Source organism: Misgurnus anguillicaudatus, chromosome 20, assembly GCF_027580225.2.
Source record: "Misgurnus anguillicaudatus chromosome 20, ASM2758022v2, whole genome shotgun sequence".
Lineage (NCBI taxonomy): Eukaryota > Metazoa > Chordata > Actinopteri > Cypriniformes > Cobitidae > Misgurnus > Misgurnus anguillicaudatus.
Window position 1 is genome coordinate 930,413 of NC_073356.2, and position 20,755 is coordinate 951,167.

At 41.9% G+C, this 20,755-nt stretch overlaps 3 long non-coding RNA genes across 3 annotated transcripts; 1 reads left to right on the plus strand and 2 right to left on the minus strand.

The window, feature by feature from the left end:
• Positions 1–294: 294 nt before the first annotated feature.
• On the minus strand, positions 295–1,467 carry LOC141351363 (uncharacterized). The gene is made up of 2 exons (XR_012359597.1): positions 1,327–1,467; positions 295–1,258 (listed from the first exon to the last, which is right to left on the minus strand). It is a non-coding gene; the product is annotated as an uncharacterized lncRNA (long non-coding RNA).
• A 375-nt stretch (positions 1,468–1,842) lies between these two features.
• Positions 1,843–2,719, plus strand: LOC129456017 (uncharacterized). The gene is made up of 3 exons (XR_012359596.1): positions 1,843–1,945; positions 2,043–2,174; positions 2,258–2,719. It is a non-coding gene; the product is annotated as an uncharacterized lncRNA (long non-coding RNA).
• LOC141351362 (uncharacterized) lies at positions 2,500–4,096 on the minus strand. Its single transcript, XR_012359595.1, has 3 exons — positions 3,553–4,096; positions 2,850–2,986; positions 2,500–2,532 (listed from the first exon to the last, which is right to left on the minus strand). It is a non-coding gene; the product is annotated as an uncharacterized lncRNA (long non-coding RNA).
• Positions 4,097–20,755: the final 16,659 nt, after the last annotated feature.

Here is a 20,755-nt window from a genome sequence, read left to right on the forward strand (position 1 = left end):
TTTAGACGTGTTTACAAACTTGCTAAGCTGTTCCAGCTAAACTGTTACCGGTAAAGTTTGTTCTCATGATCAAACTCAAGAAACTCTAAGTACAGATGATTTGTTTAACGTTATATGTATTTTGTGGCCAGATGGCAGAGGGAAGGTATGAATTAAATAAATTTGAATGAATTAATTACCCAAAGGGTTAACAATGCCTGACTATGCCACCCTGGGAATCTCACCCAAGGAATTTATTGAAAACAATATGCACAGGTTCCCCACTTTGTGGCAAATAGACAATGGAGACAGAGGTACTGGTATAAAAATAGAATATTTATTGTATTTTCAATGTCAGAAGAAATTTAAAATGCATTCACAAGATGCATAAAATGGGACCACAATCACACAAATGGTCCAGAAGGACGACACAAGGAGCTGCAGCCTCGGCTAAATGACCGGCCGTACAGGCCTTTACTCTACGTACACTGCAAACTCACACCACTCCAAAAGCCCCAGTGCACACGGCAAATCACAGCACTCCGTGAGGAAACACCATCACCACCTAAAGAAAGACTTTAGCCCTGCTCTTCATCAAAGGTCTGCAGCTCCTGTAAAACAAAATAACACAGCACACAAACACACACACACACACACTCAAACAGAAACGAAAAGGATTTACAAAATTCAGGCAGGCAACACAGCTGACACTTAATGCCTGTCAAACACACAATAACAAAATTAACCAAATTAAATTGAATTAAAGAATAAAGAAACAAAACCAATTGTCACTGAAACAAACAGAAAGAAAACATATGCTCACGCCAGTACACTGGCAATAATACAAAAATGAACCCAAAACAACAAGTAAATCAACTGAAAACATAACTGGACCATATAAGTGCAAAACACAGTACTCCCACCGCATTAGCGGGTTCACAACCGTACTAAAATGGGATTCACGTTCACGCGCATATTCAACCAGGAACAAGACAGCGGTGACGTCACTGCATACCCCTATCACTCTATAACCTAGGGGAAAAACTAATCATGTTAATCAGTCGTCACAATACATTTATGTAATAGACCCACATGAGTGAGACATACCGAATAACAGGCACAGGGACCCGGGAATCAGTGGAGGTGAAGATAATACTCCATAGTGGCAATGCAAAGTTTTAGTTTCAGTTTAATCACTCAGCTGGTGGAGCTCAGGATACACAAGGAGAGTAACTTGGCGTATACAGTCGTCATCCGCCCATACGCAGCATCGTATTGACTACGATAAAGGCATAAGTTACTAACGAAATGCAAGTCAGTCAACACGCCATTAAAACACAACGTTACCTGAATGTGATCGCATAAACAGATGAGACACACGCCGCCGACAAGTCAAAGCCACAATATCTGCAGCCACGGAGATGTTTACAGTTGCAGCAATCGTCCTGCACAGCTGCAGAAAACCGACATGTATAATCCATGTTTTAAAGAGATGCACATAGCGGTAATAGTTTCACCTACCCGAGCTAACAACAGCCCTCAGTCCATACACCGGAAGCGAAACGGGATACCGGGAAGTGACGCTCGTCTGGGTCACACACACGTATGTTGTTTATATACCGTAATCCAACCCCCTCTATCGGCCCCAACCAATGAATAAACTAATACCCAATAAAGACTTCCCGATCTCTACATGCCACACTTTCTTAGATTTTGAAACGAAGTAAACATGTAATGTGTGTTGCTAATGTTGGGCCATGTAATACATTAACGTTTTAATGAATAGTCTAACGATTTATAATCGTTGTACTCTATTGTTATAATATGTCTTTTTGACTGAATACATGTTTGTTTTATTTGTCCATATCCTAGATTCGCAGCTGGACACATCCTTCTACACTGTATGCAAACATGCAACTTTATTACACACAGTACAAGGAGTCAGACTGGCATAAGAGGAGCAAAGGTGTGTAACACATATGATGTATTTAGCTAGTGAAACCACTACCAGTCTAAAATGTATAACTGATGATGACAAAGTTTTTTTCTCTGCATAATCATAGGAACCCAGGCAGTAGCATCGTTTCACAATGTTTCAATCACCATCATCAGTGGATGCCTTTGCCGTCCGTAGCCTGAGATTTCAGATTTGCAGCAAAAAATTTGACTTTCCCATTTATTGGAATGCTGTGCAGGTATTTAAGTATTTTAGTAACTGTGTTAAATAAAGTAGTATTTACTTTTACAATAAATGTATTACTTATTTATATTTTTACAGGTTGTACCTTGCAGCCATTCATTACAATGTCACCAAGCTGGAACAAAAGCAGGAGAGGGAAAGTACAAGGCTATGTTCCCAAAACACACAAGTGACATACTGTAAGCAGTAATGTTTTATTTCAAATACATTCATAATTAAAAACGTAATGTATGAAGCAGGGAAATAAATGATCAAAACAAAAGATTTATTGACTGCAATATTTGTACAGTTATGTGGATGATGTGATCAGGCTTGTGTTTGCCAACATTCCGATCAGGAAGCTCCAAGCATATCTGGAGAACAACAAACGACAGGATGATAACCCTAAAGTGTCGTCTTAGATAGCACCAGCTGATAAAGCTTTGATATGCCATTTATCTGAATAGATAGCTGTAAGAAGTGAATTGAACAATTTTTGAAAGAAGAGCACAATATGGTTACTAAAAAATGTTTATTTGTATATTGTTTAACATTTAAATATATATTTGTAATAAATAAACTTTTGACTGACTACTATATTTTCTTTAAAGTTACATCTTTTGTTCTTTTAGTACTTTGTTACTATAATAATACTTTAGTGTTATTGGTTTAAAAATGTAATAAAACTTACTCTAGTCCTGAACCTCAAAGGCTTATAGTCGGTACAATAAATGTTCTGTGTGTAGGGATTTAGACAATTTGTGCAAAACCTGGATGATGAATCACGCAGGTAAGAGGCCCTGGAACCTGTTGCATTCTCCTTAAAACCTAATAAGTAAAAACATAGCACTTATAAGTAAGCAGTCTTTCATAATAAAGTTTACCATAGTAAAATAATGTAGAACTAACATTCATTTCAATTAATACTTTCTTTGTGCTACATTTGGTGTTTCCATATAGTTTGCACAGTAAAATAGTATGTAAGCAGTCTTTTATAATAAAGTTTACTATAGTAAAATAATGTAGAAATTACCAAGTGAAATAGTTTAATAATCATTTCAACAAATACTTTCTATGTGCTACATTTGGTGTTTCCATATAGTTTGCACAGTAATATAGTATGTAAGCAGTCTTTTATAATACATTTTACTATGTAAAATAATGTTAACAAGTGAAATAGTTTTATAATCATTTCAACAAATACTTTCTATGTGCTACATTTGGTGTTTCCATATAGTTTGCACAGTAATATAGTATGTAAGCAGTCTTTTATAATACATTTTACTATGTAAAATAGTGTTAACAAGTGAAATAGTTTTATAATCATTTCAACAAATACTTTCTATGTGCTACATTTGGTGTTTCCATATAGTTATGTAGTACGTTATAATTACCTTTTGGATGTCTTTGCAACACATTTTCGTCTTCGTTTAGCATTCTGGCAGAGCTAAGGACACCTAAAAAAGTTAAATCCAATCGCATTCATTGACGGAGATCGTTTATACCGTAACGGCCTTCTGAACTCTCTGGATCGAGCTCGAAGTGGTAAGGCAGTACAGACACCATCGTTTATAGAGAAATATAACGCTTGTTTACGTTGCCTCTGAGGCTGTGACTCTCAGTCAGAACCGGAAAACCCACGCGTAGTCAGGGGCGTAACCTTTCAAACACACACCGAACCCAGCTGACCAATAACAGTTGAGTAGTCATCTGACCAATCCGATTACACTAGACATTTTGGGAGGCGGAGACAGGAACTAAATCCGAGCGTTTTCCAGACAGTGGGAAATCGGTGAGGTATGTAAGTGTCACACGGTGATGAATGCAAGGGCGGAACCAAAATTTGAGAAGATTGGTTCCGCCCGGAGTTAAGTTCCGCCCGGCGGCATGAGTAGATGCACCGGAATCTCCGGGAGAACGACCAAAATCAAGTTAATGATGCGCAGGTGTGTTTAATAAACGCAGCGATCGAGGATTGGAGGATGTAAGGAAGCGAAGGAGTACAAAAGGGAGAGGAAAATACAAGGTTGGTGCGTGTTGTTGAGTTGAGTTGCTGTTGTCACTTCGGGTTGCTTCATTGCCCATCAGGCTATTGAGTTGCTGAGCTTATTGCTACGGTGGTGAAGAGGATACTGGTGCTGTTGTGGCGAGCAGACGGAGGAATGAACGAGCTGTGAGTAGAAACAGAAGAGAAGAGATCGTTGGCTGAGTATACTGAAAGTTCTTGACATTGTGGAAGTGTTGACATGTATCGCTTCATTGAAATCATTGGATAAACTTGACTGGAATTATATGCAGCTTCACTGTGCGGGTGCTACGCAGTCTAGAAGAGTGTGACTACTTACCGTGAGTACAAGGAATTTACTGTGGAATGTGTACATATTGAGAACCTGTCGTTTCATGTGTGTGTGCGCCCCCAGTGAACGAAGATAGCGGCCCCGTCACGGAGCAAAGTGGAGGGTGAGCAGGTTGTGTATTATTGTTTGGAAACGAGAACCCTTGCTACAGCTATATTCGACACCAGCCTTCATTATAACGCCCCGCCGGCCCCTAACTGACTCCGGGAAGATCTTGGCCTGACCTTACTAATTGTCACAAAGTGTGTCGTGGGTGAGTTTGACTTTGCTGAGTGTTACACTTGATGCTGTGAAGTGTTGTGCTGTGTATTTGTTGTCAGGAGCCACTACAGTGAGTCAGTCGTAAGAGAAGAAACTGCGCGGTGGGCGAAGTGCTAATTATACATCTGCTGTGCAGCGGGTTTGTGTAGAGACGGGTGTGGCATTAAGAGCCCCTGTCGTGGAGTTTATGCAGTTGGTGGTGGATCACCTTGAAGGCCCGGACCCTGGTGTGAGTAGAACATTTGAGTGCTGATGTGTATGAAAAGGAAAGCCCCGTGTGTGTAGAAGTACAGTAATTTGTTGTCACGGAGTCTCTTCAAGGGTACGCCCCTGTCCAGATCTCTGAAGATACATCTACGGAGAGGAGAGGGAAGCGTTCGGCTCGTCGGTGACAGTACTTCACCCTCTAGTGGTGACTGAGGACTGGGAGGTAAAAACCACAAGAATCCATCTCCCCATGGTTGGTTTGTGAGTAGATCTTTCCACTGCCCCCACACCTTGTGTTACGGTACTGAGCCTTCACAGAAGAGAGTCAACTAAATAATTACCTGTAAAAGTACTCACCACATTTACTGCCACCAGCCGCCTATGAAAGGGAGACAGCCTCAGTTAAAGGTGACGTGTGAATTGTGTTACAGCCCTGCGCCTCCAAAGGAGGAAAACGACCAACCAATTACCTGTGAAAATACTCACCCTATTCGCTGCCACCAGTCCACCGGTAAGAAGAAGAACGTTAAAGTTAAAGGTGCCGTGTGATTTGTGTTACAGCCCTGAGCCTCTAAAAGAGGAAGACGACCAACCAGTTACCTGTGAAAATACTCACCATAGCTGCCGCCACCAGTCCGCCTGCAAGTAAGAGAGAAAAGTTAAAGTAGAAGGTGCCGTGTGGTTTGTGTTCCAGCGAGCCTCTAAAGAAGGAAGACGTCCAACTAGTCACCTGTGAAAATACTTACCATAGCTGCTGCCACCAGTCTGCCTGCAAGTAAGAGGAAAAGGTGAAAGTTAAAGGTGCAGTGTGATTTGTGTTACAGCCTGAGCCCCTAAAGAAGGAAAACATCCGACCAGTTACCTGTGAAAGTACTTACCATAGCTGTCGCCACCAGTTCGCCTGCAAGTAAGAGAAAAGTTAAAGTTAAAGGTGCCGTGTGATGTGTGTTACAGCCTGAGCCCCTAAAGGAGGGAGACATCCAACCAGACCTGTGAAAGTACTTACCATAGCTGCTGCCACCAGTCTCCCTGCAAGTAAGAGGGAAGAGTTCAAGTTAAAGGTGCCATATGCTTTGTGTTCCAGCGAGCCTCTGAAGGAGGAAGGCATCCAACAAGTTACCTGTGCAAGTACTCGTCATATCCATTGCCGCAAATCCACCTGCAAGTAACGCCTGTTTCACACATACTCCGTATGCAGTGCGTTTGCGGTGCGTATTGCAGTACGTATGCGGTGCGATCCGTCAAGCATCCGTTGTGCTTTCACACATACTCCGTTTGCAGTGCGTTGCTAACTGGTGCTTCTGCGTATCAAATGATCATGTGATTGACACTTTCTGTTGAAAAGCGCCTCATCAATAAACTATATAATAGCCTGCTGTGTTTTTTTTTCACAAAACAATATACTTTATTATTTGATAGAGTTAGGATGTTTAAAATCTCTAGTGTAATGGTCAGGACACATGAAATGATCAAAGGTCTATTTATCTCCACATATATCATAAATATAAACTAGCATTATAACTTTTGAAGAGAAAATATAGGTGACAGGCATGGTTACATTATAGGCTACATTTCCTATATATTTGCATAGACGAGAGTATTTATATAACGGCAATGAACATCTCATATGGCAAGAAATATTCTCACATAATTAAAATAACAGCATGATGACATGAATAAACAGACAAGGAAGCAAGATTGACATGCAAATTGTGTTATTATTACCAGAAAAACAGCAATATTACTGAAATAAAAACTGAGGTAAATACGCCAAATACGCTGTTATAACTGCAACAAGTCTAAATAAGCTCAATAACAATTGAAAAAAAAACATTATTATCTCCCAAAACGTTATATGACAAACATTATATTTATGTATTCTTCAAGATCCACACATTATTCCATATTACTCCCGTTACTGAGCACATTCGTCTCTTGCCTCGCTGTTATAATAGCGCTGATTGACAGGTGCGCTTCCCCGTCTTTCAAACTGATCATTTTGTATAGTTAGAAAAATTAACCATAATTTTAATATAATGAAAACGTTTTTTGTCAGATTGATTATGATTTGTATTACCTTAGTTTAACTAAAAATTCAATGGTTATGGATATTGTGATGAGAATATACATTTGGTTACTGTTGTTTTACAAATAAAAAACTAAAAGGCTATGTTAGTATAATTAAACAATGGTAAAATTAATAGCATACTTTATGTATATGCATGTATATAAACACGGTAGAATATTTAACAAGATGTTATACATATCATTTCAACTCGTGGTAAGTGTTTTGCTTTAATTGCTTCATACGGGGATTAAACAAATAAGATTACAGAAAAAACTACTGAAAAACTTTATTTACATCCATTTAGGGTGAAATTACTGCATTTTTGTGTAAATCCGTGTTCATTCTGACCACAAAACATGCGCTATCACTTTAAATCAGCGCGTGCAGCTTGCGTGCCGTACAGCAAAAATAGACTCGCTGCCGAAACGATCGCAGCACTGCTGCACCGCACCGCATCTGCAACGGACCGGACGGACCGCATACGTATGATGTGTGAAAGCTCTAACCCGTTAACATGGCTACGTAAAAAATTACGCACCGCAAACGCACTGCATACGGAGTATGTGTGAAACAGGCGTAAGAGAGAAAGTTATCATTAAAGGTGCCGTGTGATCTTGTGTTGCAGCCCTAAGCCTGCCCACAAGAGGAACATTATAGACCCGTATCGGAAGGATACCTACTGTGCTCACTGCCCCGAGCCAATAGATTTCTGCCTCCAGGACAGCGGAGGGCGCCACTAATAGAAGAGACCCCAAAAGACTGCCCCCCCTTTCTTCCCGTTAAACTCGCCTGGAGGCTAGAAGAGGCCCTTATTTTAAATCCCCCCTTTTCCCTTCCCCTATCCCTTCTTTTTTAAATATTTAATAAAGTTTATTTTAATTATTACTTGTACCTTGTGTGTCTGGTCATTGGGGTGGCTTTGGAAACCTCCTCGAGGTGGAAACTAGAAAGGGGCGTGACCTCATTAGCATCTGGGTCCGCCCCGACTTGTCACATAAGCAATTTATAAGACTCACAATGCATTAGTTCAAGTTTTAATAACATATGTACTATGGGATATTGCAATAACATGCTAACGTGCTAATTTATTAGCATAATTGGTGCTCTTTAAAAGCCTTTGAATGCACTAAACGGTGATACTCACCAAGATATTTCCTCTGGGACTGGTAGTGTTTTATTAACGCTGACAAGAAATGTTTATTTTTGCCTCTTTAGATGTGCAACAGCAAGGGCCTTCATTCTCCAAATATTCACCATGGCATAAATAAATGAACGCAAACAATAAACTATGCATAGACAGCCAATACTTTTGGAGGGAACAAGTTATTGGGACTACTGGCTTTGCATGATTATGACAAAGGTTAAAGAAATGTATATTTGTAAATATAATTTTGTACAGACACTGTCAGTAAGAGATTTCTCCTACTGTCATTTCTTGTTAACACAGAAGTTTTGCGGCTCTGTCGGTGTATTATTATAAATCTGCTGAATGAATAAATATTTATTAATTTATTTGTTATTTTTGTGGTAATAAAGCTTAACTTGTTTTGAACCAGTTTGGATTTTCCTTTTAATGACTTTCACTTCAGCCTGTGTTCTTCTCATTAACATACATATTTAATAGAAGAACGGCACATTTAGTGGTGATTCACAACATTATTAGAAACACATTTTGCTGTGTATATGTGGAAATTTTCATTAGCTGTTTAATCAAGATGAATGGTCAACAGTGTGCTCTCTGCAGTCCAGTTGCCAGGAGGATCCAGTTCAGACCGACTAAAGAAAGAAAAATATTTTCTCTCATTTAATGGCAGTCTTATTATCTACAAACCTATAACTATTTCTCAGGAGGACACTGAAGTAGAAAGCCAGTAGCTGATGAATGGTGATTACGTTTACTGCCATCTGGGGTTATGGAGAGCGATTATTGTCTAGAATCCCATTGCCAGCATGATGTTTTTGAAAATAAAAGTGTGATGTGCAAGGGTTCAAGCAAGTAACGGGTGTGTCCTCCAGTGTTAAATATTTGTGTGGTAATGCAGGTGGTGCTGAACTTTGCTGCACACACTGTAGTTTCCCTAAAAGTGCTGCACGAGTTGAATTTGTGTCTTTTTAAAGACAACTGTTCTCTTGTGTACACAGGTGGTTAACGTCTTTTTCAAGATGTCATTTCACCCGTGTGTTTCTGGATGTGGCAAGTATATGAGTCCTGTGTATGGTCACGATCACTGACTCTCATGCCTGGGCATTAAGCACGCTGAGGTGGCATTCATGGAATCATGTTCCCATTTATCTATGGGATGGGGTGGCCCCCCTCCCTTGGCATTGCACCGTGAAAACCACAAGTGCAGGCAACCGTGTTGAGCAACCCCGCAGGGAATCAAAGCTCCAGGCCCCATCACACCTCTGTTCACAGCCAGTAGAGATAGCAGGTTAAAGGCCTGGCCTGTCTAATGTGGAACCACTTTTATCCTTTGGGTCTCCCAAGGATGGCCATATGTCTGTCACTGCATCAGAGGGGGGGCCATCACTCTCTGATGCCAGCTTGTATGCGCAACTGTCTTCAGGTATGCTCTCTCAGGTGGCAAAGGAGGGCGGCTTGGAGTGGAAACAACCACTCCCTTCCACCAGAACCGTCTCACCTTGATGATTGGTTTCTGAGGGCCGCTCGCACTGTTCCGCAGCACCCGCCCCCAGTACCTCTCTTCCCTGAGGTTTATGAGGAGCTTACAAGGTTGTGGGGAGCCCCTTTCTCCTCCTGCAAATTACCTTGGCAGCATTCACCCCTCATCTCTCTCGACGGCAGGGCCGCTAAAGGCTACACAGTTGTCCAGACATTGGAGCGGCCGGTCGCAATGCAATTGTGTCTGGCCACCGCTGCCACTTGGAGGAACAAACCAGCCCTTCCCTTGCGAGCTTGCAAACACTCGTCCACCCTAACGGCGAGTGCGTATTGGGCTTGCAGAGAGGCATCCTCTGCACTGCACGCTATGGCGCTGTTGCAGGTCCATCACACCAAGGCACTGAAGGACCTGCCCGAAGACCTTTATGTAGCTTCTGACCTGGCGCTTCATGCGACCACACAGGCCATTGGTCATGCAATGCCCACCAAGGTGGTCCAGGGGTGCCATCTATTACTGTGCCTGGTGGACATGAGAGCAGCGGACAAAAAAATGCTTCCTCAATGCTCTGATCTTCCAGGCCGGCCTCTTCGGCGACGTGGTTGGGAGCTTCGACCAGAAGCAGAGTGCGTCTTGCTGTAGCCGTTTCTGTTCCTCTTTCTCCACCTTGTACACTATCAAGGCAGTGCCAAGGAATCAATCGTAAGCAGGCCGCCCCGCTCACCCCCTTACACGGTCCCTGAGAGCATGGCAACAGCTACCCAGCCCATCGCGTTGACTCTTACTCGGCTATGTGATTCAGTTCGCCCGGTAACTAACAGCACGTCTAACAGAATAACGTGTACAGTCAGTACTGAATTGCTTGAATTCATCCAACTCAAATTATTTAATAGGCTCCTGGGGCGTATGGCAGCTGTGGCGACCATGACACCGCTCAGGCTGCTCCATGTGAGACCGCTTTAGCGTTGGCTTCTTGATAGAGTCCCGAGGAAGACATGTCACAGTAGTATGCACCAGGTGACCATCACATCGGCATACCGCCACACCTTTAGTCCACGGTCAGACCCTTGTTTCTTCAGGCTGGTGTGGCACAGTTGTATGCACCGGGTGACCATCACACCGGCATGCCGTCAAAACCTTCACTCCATGGTCAGACCCCTCATTTCACCGGGCTGGTGTACCCCTGAAACAGGTCGCCAGGTATGCTGTCATATGCACAGATGCCTTCACCACGGAGTGGGAAGCCATGTACAACGAGTGTGCATTCTCAGGGGTTTGGACAGCACCCCAACTGCACTGGCACATCAACTGCCTCGAGTTTAGGACAATATATTCTGCACTTGACCGCTTCAAAAGCGAGATTCGAGGCAAAGTTGTCCTGGTCTGCACAGACAATTCTGCGACTGTTGCATATATTAACCACCAAGGTAGTCTGTGTCTCGTCACATTTCGCAACTCGCCCGCCACCTCTTCTTGTGGAGTCAGAAGCATCTGAGGTCCCTTCACGCTGTCCACATTCCAGGTTCCCTCAATGTAACGGCTGACGCGTTCTCACATGCAGTGTGCCCCAGTCTGATTGCCTCCCCAGAGATGACCCAATGCCACCTGTTTTACTTTCTGACCGAGGGAACACCGCTGCACTGGCACACAGCTAGGTAGTCTGTGTCTCCTCACATGTCGCAACTCGCCCGCCACCTCCTCTTGTGGAGTCAGAAGCATCTGAGGTCCCTTCACGCTGTCCACATTTCAGGTTCCCTCAGTGTAACGGCTGACGCGTTCTCACAAGCAGTGTGCCCCAGTCTGATTGCCTCCCCAGAGATGACCCATTGCCACCTGTTTTACTTTCTGACCGAGGGAACACTGCTGCACCGGCACACAGCTGGCTGTAGGGCCTTCGCAGGACTTACTTTCCTTCAGCAGCGGTTGGAGGAGGCTGTCCCCATATATTAAAGAGAAAAAGGATTTGTGTACCTAGAAAAAGCCTTAAATCTTTAAGTTAATCTCATGAAAAATGGTGGCAAAAAAGTGTGCATTGTGTTTATAATTTTGTTCAGTGTAAAAACTAAATAAATGTCCTAATATAACTAACGTCTAGTCCTGGCATAATCTAAACCCTGTCCGGGAGCTGCCACTTAAAGTTACTAAATTTCTTGAGTTTTGCTATTATGGTATTTTTGTCTCAAAATACTTTAACAGTAATTCTTGCAGTAAAGAAATTATGTTTTATATGAAATATATTTAAATTATATTATATTGCCTCTTCTCATTCCATTTGCACGTTTAACAAAATAAATGAGCTTAATGAATTTGTTTATTGCAGAAGTTTTTCTTTTCGTAGCAGTATTAAAGTGTCTGCTGAAAACTGACTATTTCATTAAACAGCTAAAACACCCCACTACCAGAGATAACATTCATGCAACATCTTTTTTAGACGTCTTTTTTGTGTTTGAAATTAGAATTTCCTACTGACATGTTTGTTAAAGTTCAAAATGCATCTTGAAAGGATGTTTTTCAAATGTTCATGATTGAAATCCAAGTGACATCCTTACAGGGTTTTTCGATGTCTTTGCAGACATCTTATTCTTACTTTATTTCTTAACGCCATTCCAGCATCTACGGCTATATTCATGGCGAGAACCAATTAATCCATACACAAGTTTTATTCAGACAAGTTGATCCATACACAGGTCCAATTTGCCTAACTTGTATGTTTTTGGCCTGTGGGAGGAAACTGGAGTACCTGGAGTAAACCCACACTGACACAGGCAGAAACTCCACACAGAAAGGCGAAATGCCCTAGCCAGGGATCGAACCAGGGACCTTCTTGCTGTGAGGCAACAGTGCTACCCACTGAGCCCCTGTGGCTTTTAATCAGGTTTAATTTCAGACATCCCTGTCGACCAACATTTAAACAAGGTGTACTATTTTACGTCTTAAGGCCACAGTTCAATTCGGTCTTAACACCAAACACTAAACAAGGTTTTGGACAGCGATGCTTTTTCTAGGTACTGGATGTTGACAGTGTGCACACCTACTGATTTAAAATGTTATATAATAAAATAATACCTATCAACTTGGCTGACATGTACCTATCCAAGAACTATGGGTAAAGACACATAACATAGATGAGAACCGACAATGAATAAAGACAATGGGAGTATGTATATATATATATATACCTTTTGCCGATCTAATGGCGGACTCATCCAATGTATGCTATTCAGACCTGTCCTCACCTGAGCGGGAAGCTGTGGAGCAGTTGATACCCGGTTATCGCAGATCCTACGCGACTTACAGCTCCCAGTTCACCCAGGCTCCAGACGTCCACAAGCGACCGAGGCGTGCAAAAAGCGAACACCCTACGCGGTGCAGCCATCACCCAGAATGAAAGCGATCGGGAAGCCGTGGAGGAGCTGCTGCCCGGCCTTCGCAGATTCAGCGTGCCTCACATCACCCTGGCTACAGACGTCCGCAGGCGATCGGGGCGTGCTGCGAGCGAGGTTCCCTCGCTATGTAGCTTTACGGACCGCGTCCAGGTGACCGAAGACGCCATCACCCAACATGAAAGCGGTAAGACTCCGCATGTTATTGTAACCTGCATTACTTGCCACATGTACAGTTTAGCTTCTTCCATCAGCATAGAGGGGTTTACTTGTGCTAAGTGTATTGAAGTAGTAAGGCTGACGCTAATACCGCTAATGCAACAAACGCCAATACCGCTAATGCAACAAACGTCAATACCGCTAATGCAACAACCGCTAATACCGCTAATGCTACAAACGCTAATACGGCTAATGCTACAAACACTGTTTCGGGTGCGCCTAGTGTTAAACGTAATACACATAGCTCGGTTCCGGCATCTGAGTCAAGGCGGCCGACTAACTGGGTGACTGTCAGGCGGCACAGTCGTATCCGGTGCCCACCCAAGACCCCCCTGGTAATTTCTAACAGGTTCGATATTCTAAGCAATACACGACTGAGACGTCTGTTAAAAGTGCCTTGGTTATTGGAGATTTGATACTTAGGAACGCGAACATTGAGGCACCAGCCACCATAGTCGATTGTATACCGGGAGCCAGGTCTTCAGACATTAGATCAAAACTTAAAGTGCTGGCTAATGCTAAGCGTAAGTTTTCTAAAATTGTTATTCATGCCGGCACAAATGACACCAGACTCCGCCAGTCGGAGATCACCAAAGATAATATTAAAGAGATATGTGAAATTGCTAAAACAATGTCAGACAATGTAATATGCTCTGGTCCCCTCCCCGCCTACCGGGGGGATGAAACTTACAGTAGATTATTGTCTCTTCACGACTGGATGTCAAAATGGTGCCCTCAGCATAACGTAGGGTTTATAGACAATTGGAAGCATTTCCGGGGAGACCTGACCTGCTAAAGAGAGATGGCCTCCATCCGTCTCAGGAAGGAAGGGAGATTCTCTCCATAAATCTGACCAATAGTCTTACTTCTAATACAGTCTGACTATCCAGGGTACAGGTCAGGAAACAGACTGATCAGCTTAACCGTCCGTCTGTTAGCTGCCGTGATATGTCAAGATCACTTATATCCCAGCACTTCGAGTCAATCTTACCAGAATATCAACACATTTCAACTGAATCTGTTCCCCGAACAAATAAATACAGAGCACCACTTGCCACATCTGGTACAAATCTGATTAATATAAAATTAGAAAACAATACATTAACAGATGAACCTCGAATGTTAAAATTCGACCTTCTTAACACTAAATCGCCCACCAATAAAGAACCCACCGTCAATGAAACAATCACAGACCAAAACCTAGATGCACTCTGTTCAACAGAAACCTGGCTTAAAGCAGATGACTACATTAGTTTAAACGAATCCACCCCACAAGACCACCACTACAAACACGAACCTCGATCAAAGGGGAGAGGGGGCGGTGCAGCCACAATACACAACAACACCTCCAAAGCAAACCAAAAATCTGAACCAAAATTCCAATCATTTGAACTAATGTTGTTAAATATGGAAATAACTGATCGTAACCACAAACAGCTCTCTTTTGTCTTAGCCACAATCTATAGACCTCCGGGCCACCATGCAGATTTCCTTAAAGAAATAGCAGATTTCCTGTCTGAGCTTGTAGTCACTGTAGATAAAGCTCTTATCGTTGGTGATTTTAATATTCATGTGGATAACCCAAAAGATGCAGTAGGACGTGCGTTTATGGATGTTCTAAATTCTCTCAATATTACACAAAACGTGACAGGGCCAACGCATACTCGTAAGCACACACACTAATTCTGTCACTCAGACTCAATATTAATGACATCAAAATATCACCTCAGAGTAATGCAGTTTCTGACCATTACCTTGTGTCATACACTGTACTTCTAGATAGGATCACTCAATCCACAACATGCTACAGATTAGCCAGAACAATAATTTCCACCACTAAAGATAGCTTTATTAGCACTCTTCCAGACCTGTCCCAAATTAAACATGTTGCAGATAACTGTGACAATCTAGATATTGTAATAGAAAACCTAAACAATGTCTGTTCTAACACATTGGATGCCGTTGCTCCCATTCGAAAAAAGAGAATCAAAGAAAAACCGCCAGCTCCATGGTATGACCATCACACCGCAGCCCTCAAAAAGGCAACTAGGAAAATGGAAAGAAATTATAGAAGCACAAAGTTAGAGGAATGGCGTGCAGCATGGAAAGAGAGCGTTAAACACTACAGACAGGCTATTAAAACCGCCAGATCTACCTATCTTAGCAAGCTTATAAATGAGAATCATAATAACCCTTGTTTCCACTTTAGCACAGTTGCAAAACTGACTAGAAACAAAGAACAAACAGAAACCAATAGAAAACTTCATCACAATAGTAATGACTTCATGAACTTCTTTTCTTACAAAATTACGGCTTTTAGGGAAAACATCGTAGCTACCCAGGCAGCCACCACTCTTCCCAATAGTTCACTTAACAATAGACTACCATACGAACATCTTGATTCATTTAAACCTACTACAATAGATGAGCTCTCTAGACTAGTTACATCATCCAAATCATCGTCCTGTATATTAGACCCCGTTCCCACAAAACTACTTAAAAAGGTGTTCCCTGTAGTGTCAACCCCGGTTCTAAATATCTTTAACTCATCGCTAGAAATAGGATATGTTCCAACAGCTTTCAAACTAGCAGTTATTAAACCGCTGATTAAAAAACCACAGCTTGATCAGGGAGAGCTTAATAACTTTAGACCAATCTCAAATCTCCCATTTCTTTCGTAAATATTAGAAAAGGTAGTGGCAAGCCAGTTACGCACATTCTTGACAAATAATAGTACATATGAAAAGTTCCAATCAGGATTCAGGGCCCACCATAGCACAGAGACAGCGTTGCTTAGAGTTACAAATGACCTCCTATTACCATCCGATCGTGGTGAAATCTCAATTCTTATATTACTAGACCTTAGTGCAGCCTTTGACACAATAGGTCACACAATCTTACTCAATAGACTAGAAAACTATGTTGGTATCAGTGGTCAGGCACTAGCCTGGTTTAGGTCGTATCTTATCAATCGCTATCACTTTGTTTATGTAAACGAGGAAGAGTCATATCACTCCCTGGTTAAATATGGTGTACCGCAGGGATCGGTTTTAGGTCCTATCCTGTTCTCGTTATATATGTTACCCCTAGGAGACATTATCAGGAAACATAACATAAGTTTTCACTGTTATGCGGATGATACCCAGCTTTACGTCTCCTCACATCCCAGCAAAACACACACGTTTTCTAAGCTAACAGACTGCATTAGCGATGTTAGTGACTGGATGGCACATAACTTTCTTAAGCTCAACTCCAATAAGACAGAGATACTTATTATTGAACCGAATCGCTACAAACATAATATGTCAGATTACAAGTTGCACATAGATGGCTGCATTGTGGTGCCATCATCCACGGTTAGGAACTTAGGTGTTATGTTCAACAACAACTTATCCTTCGATAGTCATATCTCCAACGTCTGCCGCACAGCATTCTTCCACCTTAGAAATATCTCGAAAATACGCCATATACTGTCTACATGTGACGCAGAGAAGCTTATCCATGCTTTTATGACCTCTAGAATAGACTATTGTAACCATGCAAATCAAGTAAACAAGCTTCAGCTAGTTCAAAACGCTTCTGCAAGGGTACTTACTCGATCTAAAAAGTATGACCACATAAGCCCAATTCTGGCATCTTTACACTGGCTACCAGTTAAATATCGCATACAATTTAAAATATCACTAATTACCTACAAAGCTTTAAATGGCCTAGCACCCTCATATCTTAGAGAATTACTATCAGAATACAATCCATCACGCACACTACGGTCGCAAAATTCTGGTCTCTTGATTATCCCTAGACTATCAAAAGTGTCTAAAAGTGGAAGATCCTTTTCCTACTTAGCCCCTAAGCTCTGGAATAATTTACCAACCGATGTCCAAGAATCAGACACAGTCGATCATTTTAAATCTAGACTTAAAACTTTTCTCTTCAACAAAGCATTCGCATAATTTGTCTAGTAAAGGTACTTAACTCGAAATAGTTATTTGTACGGAACAAAGCACTCGCGGTCATAACACAGACCAACCAAATAAATAAATACAAACCTTATCTTATTGTATGGTCGGGTTGCGATTTTGGAACTTTCATTTGTCTTGTTAATAGGATGCCATACAGACCCGTTTGCCACTGAACCTGCATTAACGACGACAGTGGGGCTCCCAGCCTTAGTAAAACGGGTTGGCACGTATGGTCGGGTTGGGATTTTGGCGTTTCGTGTGCCTTGTGAATAGTATGCCATACAAACCCGTTTGCCACTGAACCTGCATTAACGACGACAGTGGGGCCTCCAGCCTTAGTCAAATGGGTTGGCACGTATGGTTGGGTTGTGATTTTGGAGCTTTCTTTGTCTTGCGAATAGTATGCCATACAGACCCGTTTGCCACTGAACCTGCATTAACGACGACAGTGGGGCTTCCGGCCTTAGTCAAACGGGTTGGCACGTATGGTCGGGTTGCGATTTTGGTGCTTTCGTGTGTCTTGTGAATAGTATGCCATACAGACCCGTTTGCCACTGAACCTGCATTAACGACAACAGTGGGGCCTCCGGCCTTAGTCAAACGGGTTGACACGTATGGTCAGGTTGCGATGTTGGCGTTTTCTCGTGGTCTTGTGAATAGTAGGCAATATAGACCCGTTTGCCACTGAACATGCATTAACAACGACAGTGGGGTTACAGGCCTTAGTCAAACGTGTCGACAGGTTTCATTTTCTCTTAAAGACCGGAAGGTGACCCTTAGTTACCATATATACCGTCTCAGTGGGCCCCCAATTTGCAAAATCCTCAACTGTGGATAATATAATTATGCCGCAATAGTTAGTCTGTCTGAAACTAAGCTGATTAAACCACATCACTGTGTGACACTTGCATTGCATGTGAACGGCCCCTACACTAATATGATTTTGTTTTTCTCTCCCTGTCTCGTCCTCGACCCCGAGGACAATGGGACAAACAGACCCAGATGTGAAAGTCGGCACACCTCTGATCTACTGGTCGTCCTTCAACGTGATGCCCAGCTGATGCCTGATCAACGATCACCGGCAGAACCCGCTTAATCTCCGCTTAATCTCCTTATCCGTTTATATGTGTGTATATACATATATATCTCCCAAGGGTTTTTTTCCCTATTAGGACTTTTTTTTATTTTTCCTCGGCTAAACAGCCCGGGGGTTTTTTCTCCTAGGGGTTTTTTTTACCCCGGGGAGGCAGCCTTCTTGGGCTTAACTTAGCTTCCTCTTCTAGACGTTACATTAGTAATACGTTCGCTTATAATGTTGAGTCATAGCCGCAGCAAATTTGACTGCTTATGCTATCGTGCATTATGTTGTGCTATCTGTCGTTTTTCTGTGCTTTTACTGCTTCTATTAATGTAAAGCTGCACAATGAAACAATTAAGTATTGTGAAAAGCGCTATATAAATAAAACTGAATTGAATTGAACCACGTTGAATGACAGTCAGTAGATCAGTGTTGCGATGACCTTCACAGCAACAGGAACTGGGTCTGTTTGTCTCATTGTCCTCGGGGTCGAAGACGAGACAGGGAGACAAAAACAGAGTTCTATTAGCGTAGGGGCCATTCACATGTAATGCAAGTGTCATACATTATAGTGGTTTAAGTCATCTCAGTTCCAGACAGGCTAACTATTGCGGCAATAGTATATTACCCATATGAGGTATGTGAGTACTTTGCTCTAGACAAAATAACTACTGCGGGAAAAGTACATTTACTGGACATTTTATGTGAATGCTTTGTTAAAGAAGAATGTCTTAAGTTTAGATTTAAATTGATCGACTGTGTCTGATACTCGAACATTATTTGGTAAATCATTCCAGAGCTTAGGGGCTAAGTAGGAAAAGGATCTACCACCTTTAGACACTTTTGATATTCTAGGGATAATTAAGTGACCAGAATTTTGTGAGCGCAGTTTACGTGATGGATTGTATTCTGATAGTAGTTCTTTAATATACGAGGGCGCTAGGCCATTTAAGGCTTTGTAGGTGATTAGTAATATTTTAAATTGTATGCGATATTTAACTGGTAGCCAGTGTAAAGATGCCAGAATTGGACTGTTGTGGTCATACTTTTTAGATCGAGTAAGCACTCTTGCGGCGGCGTTTTGAACCAGCTGTAGCTTGTTTACATGATTTGCATGGTTACAATAGTCTATTCTAGAGGACATAAAAGCATGGATAAGCTTCTCTGCGTCATATGTAGACAGTATATGGCTGGGGTGGGCAACTCCTGGTCCTGAGGGCCAGTGTCCCTGCAGAGTTTAGGTCCAACCCTAATCAAACACAGCTGAAAAATCTAATTGAAGTCTTCAGGACTGTTGGGAAATGACATTCAGGTGTGTTCGATTAAGGTTGAAGCTAAACTCTGCAGGACTGTGGGCCTCGATGCCCATCCCTGGTATATGGCGTATTTTCGAGATATTCCTAAGATGGAAGAATGCTGTGCGGCAGACGTTGGCGATATGACTATCAAAAGATAGATTGCTGTCGAACATCACGCCTAAATTCTTAACCGTGGAAGATGGCACCACCGTGCAGCCATCTATGGGCAACTTGTAATCTGACATATTATGTTTGTAGCGATTCGGTTCAATAATAAGTATCTCTGTCTTATTGGAGTTTAGCATAAGAAAGTTATGTGCCATCCAGTCCCTAATATCACTAATGCAGTCTGTTAGCTTAGAAAACTGGTGGGTTTCGCTAGGATGCGACGAGATGTAAAGCTGGGTATCATCCGCATAGAATGTGCATAGCTGGCTTGCCACTACTTTTTCTAATATTTTAGAAAGAAAAGGTAGATTTGAGATTGGTCTAAAGTTATTAAGATCTCCCTGGTCAAGGTTTGGTTTTTTAACCCTCTGGGGTCCGACCATTTTGGGACACTGTCAGAGGTTCTGACATGCTCTTACATTTGGTCTTTTTTCAGTTTCATTTAAAACATAATAATGGCAAGTGTCTCATACCACTGTGTTCAGCACAAACTGGACTAAAATATTATATGAGCTACATGTATGTACATGTTTGTATTTTTGAGACAAAAATGTTTATGCGTGGTTTTTAAAAAAGCAAAAATTTTAAGTCACTGATATAAGTTCACAAAACCCATACTAAACATGTTTTAACAAGACCTTCCTAAACAGAATCTAGTAGTCTAGAGTTTTTTCTTTAAAATGATGTGAAAATCATCCTGCCTACTCATTCACATAAACCAATATATTGATTTAGAAATTGTAAGACACTTCTTGTTTAGAGTGGCCGTATGCGAGAAGGATTGATTGACAGCTAGCAAACAAAGGCTCGCATAATGAGCTGCATAATGAGGCAGGAGGGAACTACAGTAAAGAATGTGAGGACAAATGTACATGTTTGTTTGAGGTTTATTAAGAAGTTAACAATATAATCAAAATAGAAATGAAGGTCAGTAGGATATTATCAGTTTATTTGGAAACGAACCCTATTCAAAAA